The sequence below is a fragment of the Rhinopithecus bieti genome, unplaced genomic scaffold (assembly GCF_001698545.2).
Source record: "Rhinopithecus bieti isolate Rb0 unplaced genomic scaffold, ASM169854v2 scaffold_57391, whole genome shotgun sequence".
Taxonomy (NCBI): Eukaryota; Metazoa; Chordata; class Mammalia; order Primates; family Cercopithecidae; genus Rhinopithecus; species Rhinopithecus bieti.
This window is the reverse complement of record NW_016824250.1, coordinates 604,600-620,334: the sequence shown is the minus strand read 5'-3', so window position 1 is coordinate 620,334 and position 15,735 is coordinate 604,600.

Sequence of the window (15,735 nt, the reverse complement as noted above, 5' to 3'; positions counted from 1 at the left end):
AAAAAAAAAAAAAAAAAAAAAAAAAGAAAAGAAAGACCCAAAGACCAAAGACACAGTTAGAATTGAACATTTATACTGAATTGGTCAAAGAGTAGTAAGTTATGAAAATGGAAAAAAGCAGAGGAGCTTAGGCTAGAGTTGTAAATTGGGTAGTGAGATGACTAAGAATATAAGGATTACTTCAATAAAGTTTCTTTGTACTGATTCCCCTTGGCCTTGACTTCCCAATCTTGCTAAGAATGGTACCTTCCTTCTGATATAGGAAGGTCATTTTTCACATGAGAAAAGTATATACTGCTTTTAATAAACAGAAGAAGGTCAGAATGATCATCTTGTACCTGTCTCACTTCTTGTACCTGCCTTTAAATCAACATAGTAAATATGCCAGAGTGGAATATTTTGGGGTGGTATGTTCTTAACTCCTTCATTATTCAAGCAAAATTTCCAAGAAATAGCACAGATTGACAGCCTGAAAACTATCAACCACTTCTGAATTAAAATACACTGAGTGATGAATGTGATGTTCTTGTCAGCAGAATCTATTTCTCATGACTAGCACTGGATCCAGAATTGCAGCCATCCTACTTAAATTATGTGAGCCAAGTGGGGGTAAATAGCTATCACAAAGAAAGTTATTCTATTGTCAATAAAAGGGAAAGGGATGCTTGCCAAGAAGCAGAATATGCCCAGTAAACTACAAAAGTACACCTTATTTTTCTGAGTCTTACATACGCCATTCCATAAACAAAGATTCTTTATAATGTGCAAAAGATCATACATATGAGGCAGTGGTCAGAGGCAGAAGACATTGGTTCACATGTGAGAGTGGCAAAAATCTTTAATCTTGGTAGTAGGACCTAAATTCAGAGAATTATAACTAAGCTATGCATCTTTTAAAATCATATTTTCATGTTTTAAAAGCATAAATATAATAAAATATTTTTTCCTAGGCGGTGTTCTGTAGTTCCATAATTCACATTGCTTTTCATTCTTAAACCTTGATTTTGGTGGCTATTAGTCTATAATCTTAACTCATTGCTTTTCTAGACTTGAAAAGAAATATTTATAAATGACTAAGAAATCAAAATCCACATGACATCTGTTGCTCACAGCAAGAACATTACTCATTCACTTTTATTGTTCAAAATCATTTACATTTGACGTAGAGACAATTAGCTACACACATAATGAAAAATAATCACATAATTAAATATTTTTCACAGCACCAGAATGCTTTAAAATATTACTGCAGGAAGTTGGTATCCCATTGTGAGGGCAGTTTTAACAAAGTAATACAAAAGGTGATTTTAACATTTTTTTAATGCCTTTTCAGGTGTGAGAATATGCTTAAGGTTAGGAGAAAAATAACCATGTTTTCTTATTTTCAACTTCAATATTTTAAAAAGTCTCATCTTCTATTTTTAGAGAATGTATTTGAAAGAAAAAAATAGATTGTTGAAATTCTAGTGTTTCATGGATGAGGATAATACATAAGTAGTAGCGATGGATTATATTAATGTAAATTCTATACCTTTGGCAAGCTTGGTATTTTGCTGAGAGACATTCAAATCTAGCCTACAACCTAGTTGTCAAGACATTTTGGAGGAAGGTTTGAGACTCTTCATGACGTGTCAAGTAGGAGTGGGATAGATATCGTGGTGAGGTTTCATTTTGGAAGCAACAATTCTAGAAGAATAAAAAGCACCTGGCTTAGTTTCCTGCTTGCAGTCAGAATTGTTTTAAATTTATTTAAAATTCAGGTTTTGTAAAATCTGTAGAGGTGGTTACTACATAATGTATACTGACAACATGACTCTTAACACCACTGTACATTTTAAACCGCATTCAATTGACATTGAATATGACTAACAACATGACTCAACACAATCGTCGATTTTAAACTAGATTCACCTTGGTCTTCAAACGGAAGTGGAGGAACTCTAGTGAGTTTCATTCAAAGTCTCTGTTGAAGTTTGGAGGCTACAGTTTTCATTGGTTCTCTCTTCTCTGGTCCTTATTCTTACCTAGTAGGACATATTTCTCAGACTTTTAATCACATAATATATTAATATTCTTTGTACTTCCTTCAAAAGCTTTATATAATATTTCAGTTATAGAAGCATAAACAAATACCACATCATAATATAAACCTAAGACTCAAATATAGCTTCTAAAAATCATTAATATTACTAAAATTTTACTTTAGAGGAAAAAAATATATTTTAATCTATCCTTTCCAAATGTTTTACAAAACACAAGAAAATCTAAAAGTAATATAAATATGAAATATAACACTATTCTAAATCTATTTATGATAGTAAAAATACTTATTCAATCCCATGTAAAAATATTAGTATAGTGAAGATATATTTATTGTTAATAATATAATAAGTAAGTTAATTATTGGAAAACCCGACTTTTGCATTTTTTTGATACAATATTTTATAGCTCTAATATTAATTACTCTCTTCTCTTTTGTAATAATACTCATAAAGAAAAAATAGAATTACAAAGGTATATAAAACAAACCAAAACAGAATGATAATCATAGGCTATGCTCATAAACATTTTCAAACCCATTCACCAAGAAGACATAGGATTTATATTTGTTTGTTTCTATGTTTTCACCTGTAAATGGACTTGTAAGCAAAACTTCTTGAGAAATATAAATTGCTTTCTGAGTCTTTAAAAAATTATTGTCCTAAAATATATAATTTTATAGATTCACAAACCATTTCAATTCTTCATTTGGAATGTTATTTATGTAGATATAGGTTTCCAATATTTGAAAGTCTGCAGATAGAGAATCTTTTACATGTGAGATACTTACATTGTTACTTGCAATTGTGTGGAGCAACAGAAACTCTCATTCATGGTGATATGAATGAAAAATGGTTCAGCCACTTTGGAAGGTAGTTTGCTAGTTTCTTATAAATCTGAACATACTCTTATCCTTGGTACTTACTCAAACCATTTGAAAACTCATATTCATACAGAAAAAATTCACATAAATATTTATAGCAACTTTATTCTTGTCAAAACTTAGAAGCACTGAAGATGGCAGCTCTGTGGCTGGGTTGTGTGCCCAAAGCTTCCTCTGGCTGAAATTGCACATGAGTTATTATATCAGTCTGAAGTCTCAGGGGCAGCTCTGCTCCCACTGCTTTGCTGTGCATTGCCCTTTTAGAGGCTCCTTGTGGTAGCCCCGGCCCCATAGCAATTTTCTGACTGGGCCCCAAACTTCTCTGGAATGTTCTTTGAAATCTAGGTGGAGGCAGCCAAGTTTGCATGGCTTATACACTGTCATAAACACTACCAAAATTTACTACCTATGCCTTTTGGAGAGGTTGCCACCATGGCCATCATTGCACCTGAGCCCACTAGAGCCTCACCTGAGTCAGCCAAGGAGCAGGGCAATGGAATGTGGGGGTAGAACCTTGGAATCTTTCTCTTCCCCGGGCCCTTGCAGTTTGCCTGTAATGGCAGAGGCATCCTTGATGATATCCAAAATGTCTCTGAGATAATACTTCCATTATTTTAGATAATGGGTCCTGGCTCTGTTTAGATGGCTTCTTTTTTTTTTTTTTTTTTTTTTTTTTTAAAAAAAATTTCACTTTTTTCCCCAAAATGGAGTACAGTGGCATAATCCCTGCTCACTGCAACCTCCACCTCCTGGGTTCAATCAATTCTCCTGCATCAGCCTCCCAAGAAACTGGGATTACAGGCATGTGCCACCATGTTCTGCTAATTTTTTTTTTTTATTTTTAGTAGAGTTGGGGTTTCACCATGTTGCCAGGCTGATCTCAAACTCCTGACGTCAAGTGATCCACTGACTTTGGCCTCCCAAAGTGCTGAGATTACAGTAGATGACTATTTAACTTCATTATACTAATGAATAATTCTTAGATTCATTTGAGATGGCTGATTCTAACTAATCTCCTTATTACATTTGGTCTCAGCCTCACACCCTTCATTTTTCTTCCTGAACAAACTTTTTCATGTTTTCAAGTACAAATAGCCTGAAAATTTTAAATTTTTTAAGTTCTGCTTTCCTTTGACTAACAATTCCATTTTAAAATAATTTCTCTCTTTTCACATTTTACTACAGGCAGTCAAGAGTATCCAAGCTGAACCTTCTATATGTTGCTTGGAAATAGCTTCAGTTAAATGTCCAATTTTGTTGCTCACAAATTCTACCTTCTAGAAAACACAACAAGCACATAAACACAATTCAGCCAAGCTCTTTGTCATTTTATAACAAGAACCACATTTCTTCAGTTTCCAATACCTTGTTCCTCATTTTCCTCTGAGGCCTCATACAGAATTGATTTTACTGTCCCTATTTCTGCCAACCTTCTGTTTATGACCACCTAGATATTCTCTAAGACGTTGAGGCTCCCTCTATATCTCTCCTCTCTTCTTTCTGGGCCTTCAGTGGAATTGTCCTTAATGGCATGATATAGGCTTTTTCTAGCATGCACATCAAAACTTTTCTAGGTCCTACCCTTTACCCAGTACCATAGTCAGTTCTACATTTTTCAGTATTTGTTGTATCAGCATCCCACTCTTGGTACCAATTTTCTGTTTAATCCATTCGGGCTGCTATAACAAAATACTATAAATAGGTAGCTTATAAAAAACATAAATTTATTTCTCACAATTCTTGAGGCTGAGACATCCAAGGTCAAGTGGTGGCAAATTTGATGTCTACTGAAGGTTCATAGACAATGACTTCTTGCTGCATCTTCACATGTTGGAAGGGACTAGCTAGCTCTCATGAGTTTCTTTTATAAGGGCATTATTTCCAATCATGAGGACTCCACATCATTACCTAATCACCTCCCAAATGCCATCACTTTGGGGGTTAGGATTTTAACATACACATTTCAGGGGGCACATAAATGTTCAGACAATAGCAATCAATTTAAAAAAATTCTCTCTCTCTCTCTCTCTGTCTCTCTCTCTCTCTCTCTCTCTCTCTCTGTCTCTCTCTCTCTCTATATATATATATACACACACACACATACACACTATATATATACACACACATATACACACACACATATGTATACACATATATACACACACACACACATATATATATATACACACATATATAGTTACATAGATTCACAGCCTGTTGAAAGTCTTCCTGTCCAAAGCTGTCTAGGTATGAGTTTCCAATTTTTAAAAGTCTTGAAATAAGGGAGTTTTTATAGGTGAATTATATTGTTCTCAGAAACAACAAAAAAAGTTAGATATATTTCCATACATCTGTGTTTAATTTTTTTTTTTTGCTTTGGCACCCTTTTGTTTTGGAAATGATACTTACTTCTTATTTTAAAAACTTTCTTTCACTTTAAGAAGATGGATTCCTGTTTATTCTTTAAATGCCTCACAGTTATTTTACTAGCATATCATTCCATTATAGAAAGTATTGATAATTTTGGAATACTTGTCTTTTGGCAGAGGGAAAAATATTCAGAGTTAACTATAACTGAAATTTGTTAGACACTTTACCAAATATTTCTTAGTTTTCCTGGGATAGTCTCAAATTAAACCTATTGTCCTAGTATAATGTCCAATTAATGCCATGTTTTATATTCAAATGTGTTGCATTCGGACAATAAATTATATGATTCCCCTCAATAAGAAGAAAACCTAGAGTGACACATGTGATATAAAATCACCATTAATTATCACTGAGAAGAATTGCTCATGGCTCTGATTTATGTTTGACTCACAGCACTGTACAGGATATTCTGTGCCTTAATACAGAATATATTCTGTTTTTGTCATAAACAAGTTATATTAGGTCTTATCAGAAAACATGAGAGGAAGTTTAATTTTAATAGAGAACTGTCAATCACTATGTCCTTTGTCAACATTTTCTATACCTCTTCCCAGTTAATTTATGATGTACCTCACCCCCCTTGTTTCTCTTTCTCTTAAAAGCGTTTTAAATGAGCCCAAACTTGAGACCAAACAATTTCAGAAAATTGTAATTGGATATGCTGTGACATCAATGGATTCTGGATATTACTACATATGTTCATAATGAAAGAGGGAATAATTATATGTATTTTTTAGGCTTAATTCCCATTATAATCTTGAGAAACTGTTCAGTGATGGTTTACTAATTCAAGTGTCTCTGCTAATGACAATAGTCCCAAATTTCTGGGTCACTGTATAAACTACAGTTTTGCTAAGACCGTGGAAATTCTGTTTTGGGATGAATTTTAGATAAGGATCAATAAGCATGTGGGCAATTAAATTCAAACTATTTGGCTATAAACTGCCTCAATAGATATATGTTTCTTTAAAGTGTTCACTTTAATGTGGTGAAAATAATTGTATTTACATTCATATGTATTAGTTTCTGTTTTTATTTAACAACAAATTTTAAGAATTGGGAATACTTTTATTTTGCCTTGGCTTTCCTCCCTTCCTTGAACTTGTATCTACTTATTCATAAACATGCAGGGAAGACTGCAGGCGAACAATGACCCATCCTAGATTGAACATTATACTTCTACATCAAGGATAAAGAGGGTCCAGGGAAATTAATCCTTTGCCCTAGGAAGTTTATTAAAAATGCTAAATCAGGAGCTGATGGCAGCTTAAATAGCTTGAAGTAACACTCTAGGGGAAATCTTGTAAAATCCTATCTGCTAAGGCAGATTTGGTTCAAGAAGAGGCAAAGATCAAGTAAGGAAAAATAGCCTAGTTTTAAAACACTGCTGACCTTAAATATTAAAGTTAAGAAACTAAAGAAAAATTTTACACAATAGACATATATCAATAAGAGTTCTGTTTAGTACTAAAAGTCTGAATTATTTTTTAACTTAAGAAAATATCTGAAACTAAATAACTAAAACTATCTCTGAACAAAAAATAAAGTATCAACAATGAAAAATTGCTGCTTAAACATTTATATCCATGCATAAGTGGGTCTTATCTCCTATAAATATTTGCTGTGAAAACTATACAGAGTGAAACGCTTCTTTGAATAAGACATAGTCTCAACTTTAGGACTTGTTCATCAAAGAATAGGAGGATGGAGTCCATGCCCCAATCTTTTATTACAGGTATTGTAATTCATTGAGGTGCATGTTAAGAGGCATAAAGTGTGATTTGGCAAATATATATATCATGCTCTGTAACATATATAATAAGGATTTTAAGACTAGAATAAAAATTAGCTCTTGAAAACTCTAGGAGACACCTCTAGTTTCCTTTCTGATATGTAAAGTCCTTGTAAGTTATCAGTCTCATAGTCATAAGTAAAAAACAAAATAATTGATAGTGAGAGCTCTTTTTAGATGTATTAGAGAATTGAGGTCACAGAGCAAACTACCACCTTGGAAACACAAGACACAAAGAGTGAATCACAGCTTATAGAGAACAGAAGACACTGGAGCCAATAACAAGTAGGAACACTTAAACAGCAATTGACAAATGACTATGGGTTGAGTATGGATTATTTTGAAAATTAAAACTTCTGGGGACCCCATCTTAGGAAAGATCTCACACTTTCTTGAGTTTTACCTCCAGGAGCACCACCAGTCCTTTTGGTAAAGATTGGAAAACACTTTCTACTTCCAGTAGAAAGAGGTAGAGTAGAATGAGGTGGAGTGCCATTTTCAAATATGCTCAGAGCATGATGTTCTCAATAACAAATTTCTCTCAAGGGAAAATATTTTACTAGAACCTTAAATGATCTAGGAAAAGAGGGATTAGACAGCTCTAATATTCTCTAGCCTTCAGATCTCATGTGAGGGAGAATTTAAAAAGGCTAAGGAATGCTTCTAAAGGTCACAGCCCAGAGATTTTGGCACACACATAAAATGAGAATTTATTCATAAAATAACAGAATGCCTTCCCTCCCTAGTACCTTACCACCACATTGACAGGGCTCCAGGATAGAAACAGTGGATTATAACCGAAAGAGCTACCAAACACAGACTCCATTTAAGGAGTTCCTAAGGAGTCTCAAAGACAACATGGAAATTAAAGCAAGGACATTAGAGGAAATGGAAGCCTCTTATTCCTCAGCTACAGCAAATATTAACCAGAGCACAGACTCCTGGCCAAATAAACATAAAACCTCACACAAAAAGCCTATTGCTCTCAATTCTTACTACCTGATACATCATGTTTTTGCTTTCAACAAAAAAATTACAAGACATGTTAAAAAGGCAAAATAAAACAGCCTGAAGAGACACAGCAAACATCCATATTCAGATATGATAGAGATTTGGGAATTATCAGACAAGGCAATTTAAAGTGCATGTAATATAATTAATATGCTAAGGGCTTTAATAAAAAAATCAACAACATGAAAAAACATATGAATAGTGTAGAGAGATGGAAACCTTAAGAAAGAAACAAAAAGAAATGCTAGAAATCAAAAACAGAGAAAGGTAATTTTAAAATGCCTTTGATGGTTTTATGATTCAACTGGGCACAGATGATGGAAAAAGAAAATCAGTGAGCTTAAACATATGCACAGAGAAACTTTCCAAACTGAACTATGAAGACAAAAATAAAAACAAGCAAAAAATTCATAAATCAGAACACTATGCTTAATAACTGTTAGACTATTGCAAAAGATGTAAATACACATGATGGGGTTTCTGGAAGGAGAAGAAAGAGACAGAGGGGCAAGATAAATATTTGAACTAATAATAGTCGCTAATAATTTTGCAAAGTTAATGAAAGACAGTATGCCACAGATACTCAGAGAACACAAAATAAGGTAAATGCTGAAAAAAATCAACATTTGGGTTTATCATAGTAAAATTTCATAAAATCAAAGACAGAGAAATGCTTCAAAGAAGTTAAAGGGAGAAAACTCATTTTACTTATAAAGGAGCAAGAGTAAGAATTACTTCAGATTTCTCTATAAAATGATGCAAACAAAAGAAAGCAGAATAAAATAAAGTATTAAAATATATACAATAATGACCCAGAATTTTGAAATGTGAAATTGTCTTCAGAAATAAAGGAGAAATAAAAAATATCTTTAAATAAATGAAACTGGAAATAATTGTTGCTGGTAGAAATGCATTGCAAAGAAACTGGTTAAATAAAATCTTTTTTTCCTCTTCATTTGTTTAATAAAGCTGTTTGTTTAAAAAATAATTGTAGGTCAGGCGCAGTGCTCATGCCTCTAATCCCAGCACTTTGGGAGGCCGAGGCAGGTGGATCACCTAAGGTTAGGAGTTGGAGGCCAGCCTGACCAACATGATGAAACCCCATCTCTACTAAAAATACAAAATAAGCCGGGCGTGGTGGCACATGTCTATAATCCCAGATACTTGGGAGGCTGAGGCAGGAGAATCGCTTGAACCCGGCAGGGGAGGTTGGAGTGAGCTGAGATTATGGCACTGCACTCCAGCCTGGGCAACAAGAGAGAAACTCTGCCTCAAAAACAAACAAACAAACAAACAAATAAACAAACAAACAAACAATTGTAACAAGGTACTAAATGATTCAAATAAAAAAAGAATACTAACAAGGCTACAAGTTGCAGAGGGAGAAATTGAGAATACTCAGTCATAAGGAGAAAGATCAATTATAAATATACAAGAATGTTAATTTTAAAAATCTTGACAGTAATGTTAAAATTCATAGAACTGTACACTAAAAAGGTAAATTTTACTGTATAATCATTTTAAAATATATAATATAAAGCTTTATGCAGATTTAAAACTAAAAACTCTGGAAAATCTAGACAAGAAAAATTTTATAATACTAAGCCTATCAATAAATGCTTCATGAATGAAGGAGTCGAAAATATAAATCAAAATATGAAAGGCAGGACATTTTAACAGCTAGGGACAATGAGGGGAGGTTGTTTGGGTAGAAGAAATGGCATTATCAAATATTCCAATATGCTTCAGCCAAGGCATGCAAAAAGGAATATGTATTGCCCAGCAAGAAAGCACAGAAGATTATTAGAGAAATAATTCTAGCTCTATCCACTAGAAAGAGTGGAGCTTCAGTTAGGAATTTAATAAAATAGTCCTATTATGTGATAACAGGCCTTGAGAAAGTATCATTCAAATGAAAGAAGATATAGAATCAGGAATAGGTTCAAATAGTAACTGGGTAAACTAAAAAAGGCTTTGCATAAATCTTATTTATTTTCTTATTTATTTATTTATTTATTCAGGCAAGAATGTACTACTGTCAAGTCATTTTATAATTGGTTTATGGTTATTGTTCCAGTGTCAACTTAAATGCCATATACTCAGATCGAGATTTCTCTTGATCATATTTTGTCATAGTATTCCATCCTATAGTAGTATCTGAAATTTACTGAATTAATTTATATAATTATTTGTCTCCCAGACCACACTGTAACAGAAGAAATTTTGTCAATGGCTGAATCTCAATCATTTTGCAAAGCACATAATGTCAAATCAATATTTGTTTATTGATAAAGCATGTGAAAAATGAAAAAAGATAATAATTAAAAATAATCTGGAGCTTAGAACCCAGAAAACTGGTAAAATACACATCGAATCTACAGACATCAAAGAAGAAATTTCATTAGTGAAAAATGATCAACTCAGCTTTGAGCAACAATGCTTTTTGAAAACATTGAGATAGTGATATGTAGTGAGGAGATAAAAATGTAAAATTAGCATTTACTGGAGTGTTTGAGACTGCAAATATAGACTAAGCAGTTATTACATTACATTATTGCTGAAAAACATAAATTAATGCTGAATAATTAGCAGGAATAAGACGTCTCAGAGAGAGAGGGACTTCAAGTGTGTGAGAGAGAGATGAAGCAAAGAAAAATAAAAGGGATAGGTCAGTAATATAGCGAAGCAAACCTGTGTCAAAATCAGAAATAAGAAAGTATGAAAAGTTTAATACTGCCAAAAATAGGAAATAGCCAGATTATTAGAAAATCTGGAAGTAAAATGTACGTGAAGTACAAATATTACTCAACTATCTAGCAGAACTTAGAAAACAAAATGTTACAAAAGTGGGGTAGAGAAATGCAGGTAAAAATAATAAAATGGGCCCAGAGAAGAAGCCAACATCAGGTATAAAAGTAATATGCAGCAACAAGGAAGCAAACATTTGAGAAATCAAACAGTGTGGAAAGGTGAGAATGTGTCAGAACCTCAAGGAGAAATTTGGTTTTGGAAAGGCACAATCTCTTTTTGAAGCAGGAGAACAGGAAACAATGATAAGTGAGGCAAATTATATTTTGAGTGGTGAGACTCTTAAACATAAGTGAGGTAAATTATATTTTAAGAGTGGTGAGACTGAGGAAGTTTATGCCAGATGACCTCCATCCTCAATAAATTACATAGGACACTTCTCTATTGAAAGAGAAAAATGAGACTGAAAATGACATTGAAACAAAAGGTTGGGAAAAAATAGACAAATTTAAAATAATTCTACAGAGACAGAATCAATATGAAATAAATAAAAGAATTGCTGGCTAGAGGTTAAGAGTTAGGAGATTCGATATCATGTTATTATATTGGGTACCTGTTACATGTTTCCACGAACATTTCCAGTAGTATCAGGCTGAATGAAAACAAGAAAAGCATGAAGACCCAGGCAGGAAACTGGCTTGGTGAGCACTATATATTTTTTTTGTTTACTTGTCTAAATTTAAATTATCTAAAACCGTACCGTCTTTATTGTCACTTCCTTCTAGACGTTTGCTTTCAGTGGTTGGTTACCCTCCTATGTCTCTAGCTTCTTGGATGATGGATGGAAAACAAATAAAAAATGCAGTGTGATAATGTGTCTACGTTTTGTTTAAGTCTTTAAAGGTCTTACTATGCTTTGCATGCAGAACAAGAGAAGACTGCTTTCACCCTAACCATGAGAGAGCCAAATAATCTGCAAAATTATAACTTTACTTGAGCCCCATCAGAGATAGGAGGTACCAAGGCAACCAAATAAACTGAACTGGAAAGTGTGACAAGTCACTGCTAAGAGAAATGACACAGGAACTTTTCACCTTTGGAGGATCACGGGAAAAGCTGGTTGTTATACAAGAAAGTAAGAACAAAGAAGGTGGCCAAAAATTAACTAATTTTTAAAGGCCAGGAGTGGGGCAGTATGACAACTTGGAAAAGTGGGGAGCAAAACCCAACATGAATTTATAGCCTTCGAAAAGGGGCTTACAGGGCAAGATGGAGGCAAGGTAAATAAACAAACAAAGCCCTTCTCCATGATACAGGGTGCAGAAGGTGATTGGCTGCTGTGAGAGAAAGACACAAAGCCACGCCCACTTCCCTCACAACTTTCTCTCATTGGAGCAAAAACTTTAAGCTAGTGGTGAAGGGCAACTAACTCTCCAGCTCCCAGGGCCAGTGAAAACTCCATTGCTTTTGTGGGGTAGGAGTGAGGGAAAGGAATACACACCTCTATGTGGGGAAAGATAAGAACACTCTCACTAACAGCATGTAAGTAAAGATGCATTGTAGCGGGGAGTAATAGAAATAGGGTTGTCAGATTTTGCAAATAAAAATACAGGATAGTTAAATTTGAATTTCAAATACAATACAAATAACTTTTCTAGTGAAGTATGTTCTTATATTGCATGGGACATATTTGCATGGACAGTAAATTCCATGGGATATATGATTTTATATATATAGATGATATGTAATGATTATATATATGGGATATATAATGCTTATGTATAATAAATGGTTAACCATTTATCATAAATTCATTGAACTGGGAATCTTGTATTTTATCTGGCAACCCGAGATAGAGGCCGAAGATTTTTGCTTATAAAGGAGGAGCAGGAGCTCCTCTTGTGAGCAGATGCTATTCACTCTCTAGGTCATGTAAATCCAGCATCTGACTAGTTTTCAGTGGCTAATCTGCCATTATCATCTCTTATCTGAATTATTGGGAAAGTCCTTTAAGTGGTGTAGCTGCTTTCCTCCTTGCCGGAATACAGTCAAGTCTCAACACAGAAGCCAGAATGTTCTATTAAAATCTAAGTCATGTCATGTTACATCGTATTATCTTCAACTCAAGTCCTCCAGTGGCTTCCAGTATTACTCAGAGAAAAAGCCTACACGTGCGTAGCCTATAAGCCCTTCTCTGAATTCATTTCCCTGACAAGTACAGGCTTTCTTGCTATTTACTGAATCTGCTAATCATATAGCCATTTCTGGTTCTTTGTGGTTATTTATTCCTCTGCTGAGAAGGCTCTTCTCCCACCTAGCCACACATGGCTCTCTCTTCTCATTCTTTGGATCTTTTCTCAAATGGCACCAGTTAACTGATTCCTTCTAGAACTGTGCATACTAAAATTACACCTCACCATTCCCATCTATCTCACTCTCTCCCCATCATACTTTATTGTTTATCAAAAACACAACTTATTTTAAGTTTTGCTCTGCTTTATTTTTTCTTTTCTTTTCCTTTCTTTTCTTTTCTTTTTGACTGGAGTTCAATGGCAGAATCCTGGCTCACTGCAACCTCTGCCTCCCAGATTGAAGCGATCCTCCTGCCTCAGCCTTCCAAGTAGCTGGGATTACAGGAGCCTGCCACCATGTCCAGTTAATTTTTGTGTTTTTAGTAGAGACGGGGCTTTCTCATGTTGACCAGGCTGGTTTTGAACTCCTAAGCTCAGGTGATTTACCTGCCTCTGCCTCCCAAAGTCTGGGATTATAGGCGTGAGCCACCGTGCCAGGCCTGTTTTATTTTTTTCTTGTCTCTTGTCTCATCTCACTAAAACAGAGATTGGGAGTTTTTGTTTATTTTGTTCATGGTTATATCCTAGGATCTAGAAGAGTTCCTGGAAACATAATTGATGCTCCATAAATATGTGTGGAATAAATGAGTACATGAATGTACAAATGAATAAGAGAATTACAGCATAGAGTTGAGTGAATGTTGCTATCGAAATAAAAATATTCTATTTCACAATATATATTATAATGCTTTTAGAATGTATTATAATGCTTTTAGAAATGTTGAGAAAAACATGGTACATTTATATGCTGTTCCTTTTGAATATTCATACATTAGAGTATGACTTTTCTTGATTCCCTAGGGTGCCACAGTAACCCTCAATCTCACATTAAGTTTCCACATTGATATAAAGTGCTGCCTCAGATGGGACACACTGTAGCCTTTTAATACCAGCATTCATCACGCTAAAATATATGCATGGCCTATAACTTCTGTGGAATAGCTTACAATGTGGAATAGGAGTGATCCCGAGGCAGAGCTTAAAATAAGCAAATAGGTCAAATGTTCAACTTACCTGCAATATTTTTAATTACTTGGCATATCTTTTTAAATGAATGTTCAGACCCTATCAAACCATCATGACACTAAACTTAAATGAGAGAAATACCAGGAGCCCCATGTGTTTCATCTTTTTTAATGCTCCAAGTAAAATGAATCTTTTGATTTTTTTTTTCATCCTGAAAATGTCTCTAAAGAGCCAATGGTTTAAATGCAAAGTTCTTCCCTTAAGGAAAAGGTTCGAAGTTTTCATTTTTCCAAGAGTAAAATATTACTTTCTCACATGAAAGTTTTGTCTATTTTATTGCTAGAGTCAAAAAAAGAAAAAGTATTGGAACTTCTTTAATATAGCCCAATTCATCAAACTGATTCTTTCTTGCTCTAGGTTATTTCTCATTGATATTCCCTTTGGTTGCTAGAAACTTCTAAATTAGTGTTTCATACTACTATGTGGCAAACATTATTTAGCTAACTATTACCTTTCATTTGTATTCATTATGTGTATATGTGACTTTATCATTGCTTAGCATTATAATAACCATAAAGGAGTGATTTATATTGCCATAGATATAGAGATAAAAGTATTTCATTTAAAAATCTGCATCTTTTCTTATTATAATATTTTAAAGAAGAAACATCATTAAACATAAAATGTCACTATTTTGTAGTATATGAGTGTGTGTGCATTACAATACTGGTGAACTATAGCTTTCAGCATCTTGTTTTTTGTTTAGATTTTTTAAATCTATGTGTCTTTTAAACCTCAAACTGTTGCCTTTTATTGTTGAAAGAGAAATGATGTAATCATGGTAGCAGTAACTACATATATAAGGTAAAGAGTTTCCCCACATAAGGAAAAAAAAATCTTTTCTTCTTTTTGTTTCCTAGAAAGTGTACATAACTGCTTTTAATTCTACTGATTTACAAAATGTAAACATATTCCACTCTTGTATTCATTTCTTTGTATGAAGTAACTGCAAGATTCTCTTTAAGGATTGTTTTCAACCTCTGACTAATTACTATGTAAGTATATCTTCCAAATACAGTCATGTATCACTTAACAATGGAGATACTCTGTGAGAAATGAGTTGTTACATAATTTGATAGTTGTATGAATATACAGAGTGTATTTACACAAACCTGGACACTGTAGCATACTATACACATAGGCTATAGTCTATAGCCTGTTGTTCCTAGGCTACAATTGTGTACAGCAGTTACTGTACTGTAGTCAATTGTAATACAGTGGTAAGCATTTGTGTATCTAAGCACTGTCTAAACATAGAAAAGACACAATAAATATGTTATAGTCTCATGAGACCACTATGGTATACGTGTCCATTAACTGAGATATTATGTGGCTTGACTATAAATATTTTGAGGAGACAAAGAATCTCTATGATTTTCATGAGAGTTTATAATCATTAAATAAGATAAATCATTAAAAATATAAATAATATTTATCACTTATTAAAATAACTA